Source organism: Tursiops truncatus, chromosome 12 (genome assembly GCF_011762595.2).
Source record: "Tursiops truncatus isolate mTurTru1 chromosome 12, mTurTru1.mat.Y, whole genome shotgun sequence".
In the NCBI taxonomy this organism is placed as follows: Eukaryota; Metazoa; Chordata; class Mammalia; order Artiodactyla; family Delphinidae; genus Tursiops; species Tursiops truncatus.
In genome coordinates this window covers 15,671,960-15,677,390 of record NC_047045.1, presented here as the reverse complement: position 1 = coordinate 15,677,390, position 5,431 = coordinate 15,671,960, and the positions used below count along the sequence as shown (strand labels likewise).

Below are 5,431 nucleotides of genomic sequence, written 5' to 3'. Positions count from 1 at the left end.
AAACTATAAAGAGAGCATCAAGAGTTATTGAATGCAGTCATCCAGTCCACTTTTTATGTCTGGGACATTTCCTGTGTTCAGTATTGAGATGGCTTCTAACAATTCCTGAAAGATCCGTCTCTTTTCAGAAAGTCACTCAGGTCTGTGTCACAGTCAGCTGAAAATCCCAGACACTAAGGCCCGCTTTAATGAGACTATCTTCATATGTGTAATTGGAGGTCTACAGGAGATACACACATAAATGTTACAGACTAGAAATTGCAGCATGTTGACATGATGTTTGCATCATAATGTTAATTTACATACACTGCTTGAGTTTTCTGTTCAATTACATTTGTTGCTTCATTTGCATAAAGGTGTAGATGAAAAATTAATATATACTCAACATCATTAGTTAGTTATTAGGGAAGTGCAAATCGAAACTACAATGAGATATTCTCCAGGATGGCTATAATTTAACTAAAATAAAATAAAACAGAAATAAATGTTGGGGAGATTATGGAGAAATTGGAACCTCATCCTCATACATTGCTAGTGAGGATGTAAAATGGTTTGGCCACTGTGGAATTTGATGTTTCCTCCAAAAGTTAAAGATAGAGTTACCATATGACCCAGCAATTCTACTCCTAGGTATATACCCAAGAGAACTGAAAACATATGTTCACACAAAAACTTGTACATGAATGTTCACAGCAATATTAACCATAACAGCAAAAAGTGGAAACAACTCAAATGTTCGTCAATTGATGAATGAATAAATGAAATGTACATACAACAGAATATTGTTCAGTCATTAAAAGTAATGAAGTAGTGATACATGCTACAACTTGGATAAATCTTGAAAATATTATATTAAGTTAAAGACGCCAGACACGAAAGGGTACATGTTGTATGATTCAGTTGATATGAAATGTCCAGATTAGGCAAAACCATAGAGACAGAAAGTAAATTTGTGGTTGCCAGGGGATGGGGGTGGGAAGCATTGGGAATAGCGTTTATTTTGGGGGGTGACAGAAGTGTTTGAGAATTAGTGGCAATAGTTGCACAATAGTGTGAATATATTAAAAACCACAGGAGTGTGTACTTTAAAATGGTTAAAATGATGAATTTTATGTTATGTGAATTTTATCTCAATAAAAAAATGAAGAAATCAAAATACGTACATTTTGTTTCCATGTTATCATTTTCTAAGTCCACTGTGTTTAAATGCTTCCACAGATAATTAAATGTATTCAAAAAGTTAATGTTCAACTCTCTGATCTGACAAGCAGGATTGTTTCTGGGTACTTCATAATGTTTCAGTTCCCAAAAGAATACACTTTACTGAACCTTATAAAATATTTAAGGGGATATAAGACTTTAATATAGAATGTGTTACCTACATAATACTCTACCATGCCATTCATATTCCTCTTGGCAGAGGGCAATTTTCTCCTCAAATATTCCATATAGTCTTAGAAACAGAGGAAAAAAAGGTAAAAATTCTGGCCTATTTCAGATAGGTCTAATAGAGTTGGTCAGTATTATCTCTTCTATGGGATATACTTTAAAGGAGAGCAATTCAGAATAGCTGAGGATTTTCTAAGCAGCCCACTCCAATTCTTCTTTAGACAGGCATTTTGTTTCCTTTAAATTTTAAATTGTCTTCAAAAAAATTTTTTTTACATATATATTTATTTATTTATTTTTGGCTGCGTTGTGTCTTCGTTGCTGTGCACGGGCTTTCTCTAGTTGCAGCGAGCGGAGGTTACTCTTCATTTCGGTGCGCGGGCTTCTCGTTGCAGTGGCTTCTCTTGTTGTGGAGCACGGGCTCTAGGCATGTGGGCTTCAGTAGTTGTGGCACACAGGCTCAGCAGTTGTGGCTCGCAGGCTCTAGAGCGCAGGCTCAGTAGTTGTGGTGCACGGGCTTAGCCGCTCCGTGGCATGTAGGATCTTCCCAGACCAGGGCTTGAATCTGTGTCCCCTGCATTGGCAGGCGGATTCTTAGCCACTGTGCCACCAGGGAAGTCCTCCCCACAAAATTTTTTTTTATTAAAAATCAATTTACTGATATGCAAACCAACTGGACCAAACAGGACAAACAGGATAGAAGCAATACTCTAAACAAGCGTCAACTTAAGAGCTCCGATGCCAACCGGGAGGACACCCAAACACAAGTTTAGCATGGGGGTAAGAGTCTATGTCTTCTGGTGAAGGCAAAGCCATTTGGTTGGCACTTCGTAGGAATATCTTTCCACCAGGTCCTCATTGTAAGGTATGTGCCACGAGCCTCCAGTTGTTTGCACCAGGGTGTCAAAGATGAGAATATGCTGAAAAGTTATTTTTGATCCCGGATGCCTACAAACAATTGCTAGCTGATGTCCTTGCTGCCACTTAAATAACAGGTGTTGGGTCTTGGCATCAGGAACACAGGCCTTGTGGTCCCACATCAGATCTTTTGTGATAAACTTGCAGTGGTTCCCTGAGTGCAGTGTGGCATACAGAAGGAACAACATCCTCTGAGATGTTGTCAGCAAAAAAAAAAAAAGCTGGCTTGCTTTTGCACATTTTCCATATCATGCTTCCTCCACCAGGAATTCTGCATTAACATATGCTTCCAGCCCCGGACCAGCACTTGAAGATTCTGCTTGGCTAGTTGAGAGACCACATCCAAGAGAACTTGAGAGTCACGAGCTTTAGGAAACATTTTGGCAACACGGAGCTCATCAATGACAATATCAAAAGGAGGACAGTATTTTACAAAGTTCTGAAATCTCAAGTTCCCGAGGTGCTGTCTTTTTGTATTGGTCACCTCCATCTATCACATCCCTCATGATTTTTTCCCTTGAGAAATTCATACTCTTCTGAACTCAGGTGAATATAGACTCTACAGTTTTTCCACAGTCCAAACACTGACGACTTTGCTGGACTGTGGTGAACTGTGCTTTCCATTGTTTTCCAGGAACACTTTCAAACCATGCTTTTATACTGTGTGCAAATGACTCCCCAGGATATAGCTGATTATTTCTTAGATACAATAGAATGTCATGTAGTTTGTTTGAATGCGATCATCTTTCATGTCTTTTCCAAAATCAAAGAAGGCTTTTAATGTTTCCAACATAGGAAAAATATCATGACCTAACAACTCTTGATACAAATTCCAAACTACACTTACATCTTGATGACAGAGGGCTCCCTGGATACAGTCACTATAGTTCTTTTGTTAAGGAATCATGACTTGTTTGATGTCCTCTAACAGCAGCAAGGCCTCGCTCCATCTGTCTGTATGGATTAATCCCTGGATGAGAAGAGTGTACCCTCCAGCTTCTAAACGCTTGTATCTGGCTTTCATGATTTCATAGACATCAATAATTTCGATGTCTGCTTATGAAAAACACAGAGATACAAATACTTGACCAGCAAATCATAGCCTACAATACCACTGTTTTTTGCAGCTACCTATGCCAGCACAGATTTGGCCACAACTACAGAAATATGGCATTTAACCATCTGTGAAATGATCCAATTTTCAAAGTTAGCCTTTTCTTTGAATTCTTCCTTAAGTTTATCCCACTCTTCTGAATTCAAAGGTTTTGTCGGGACTTGAATAATGTTCTTCACAGGTGGCAAGACGTGCTCTTTACTCAGAGGATTCATCTGTTATCTCTTCTTAAACGCTCCAGCTGCAAACATGTGAGCAGAATCGGCAGAGACTTGCTTATTATTGCCCTCATCTTTTTTCCTGACATATCTGGCTTTGGCTATCAGCAGATTCATTGCTTTAGTATTCTGTGGAGACACTGTTTTAAGAGAAAACCACTTCTCTTGGTTCCTGAGGCCATAACAGTCTTTAAGAAAGAGAGAGAGAGAGAAGAGTGACCTGGGCCTAGCCCAAGGTATGGGTTGCTCTTCCAAAGTTTAGGAAAGCTTCGAATACCAGTGAAATAGAAAGTCATTACGCAGTTAAGTCAGCACCAGATTGTGAGAGAGATGTTCAAAAAGCCCCAAATTCTACAGCATAATTAAGGGATTTGCGGGTAGGGGGCAGAGAATTGAAGCGCAACTTTCTAAAAGATGATTTTCAGCTTCTCACAGACAAATCAAATGCTTTTGGGGCTAGCAGCAACGAAGCTTGGTTGAGATCTCTCCATTAAACAAGGATATGGGGACATGCAACCTTGGTCGCAAGTTCCAGGACCAGGGGACAGAGCAGGAATTCTCTGGTGCCTGTTACATTCCAGTCCATGAACAGCAACACCCACGTACCATACAACCATAAACGCGGCGGAAATTCCCAAAAAAATTTGTTTAAAGAATTTTATTATTAGATTTTCTAAATCTTACTAAGACAAAGAATTAAGCATTAAAACATTACCTTAGGGTTACTGAATATACTATTTTTTTTGAATTTTATTTTATTTTTCTATACAGCATGTTCTTACTAGTTACCTATTCTATACGTATTAGTGTATATCTGTCAATCTCAATCTCCCAGTTCATCCCACCACCAACCCCCCACCGCTTTCCCCCCTTGGTGTCCATACATTTGTTCTCTACATCTGTGTCTCTATTTCTGCCTTGCAAACCGGTTCATCTGTACCATTTTTCTAGATTCCACATATATGTATTAATATACGATATTCATTTTTCTCTTTCTGACTTACTTCACTCTGTATGACAGTCTCTAGGTCCATCCACATCTCTACAAAGGACCCCATTTCATTCCTTTTTATGGCTAATATTCCATTGTATATATGGTTCTGCTGGGGTTGTCAACCACAGTAAGGCACCCTCCTCGCCCTCACAAAATAAAAATACAAATTCTCAGATACAAACACACATGTAGAGGTGGGTACAGGAGCTCAGATCAGCTAATCAGATGCTCTCCGGACATTTCCACTCTCAAGAGGGCACCCACAGGGTCCAAAAGCAGCACCCAGAGGTTTGGGCCTCAGATTTCTGAGGTGAAGTCCCCGTAGCTTCTCAAGTTTTGTCTGTCCTAAGGCCTGATTTTCCAAATCTTCGTTTAATTCTCTAAGCAATCCATTATATCTCCAGGATATGTCTTCTCCCTTGTTTGACTTAGTCAAAGTCATTTTCCTTTGCTTACTGCAAAGAACCCTAACTGATGCGGCAGGGCTCACATTCAGGGCGTTCTGAGGCAGTGCAACTGGTAGAAAGGGCCTTGGACTTGGTTGGAGTTGCGGGGGGAGGGGCAGGTAGAAGGCTCCCAGTCTTGGTTGAGCCCTGATTCCTCACATAACACTGAGCAATCAGGACACTTCTCTGAGGTCCATATCTCACAGTTACTAAATAAGGAGTTGAGCTTAGAGACTTCTTTTTTTCCCAGCTCAAAAACTGGACAGTTTTATGAATGAAAGGGAACTGAGTAGGACAGGAGAGTAGGCTAGCATAGACTTGCTTTGCCAATATGACTTCACAGGACTTGGAG

The 5,431-nt window shown here is 39.9% G+C and overlaps 1 pseudogene; it reads right to left on the bottom strand.

Moving 5' to 3' along the window:
• Positions 1-2,177: 2,177 nt before the first annotated feature.
• LOC101339144 (mitochondrial ribonuclease P catalytic subunit-like) lies at positions 2,178-3,935 on the bottom strand (annotated as a pseudogene).
• Positions 3,936-5,431: the final 1,496 nt, after the last annotated feature.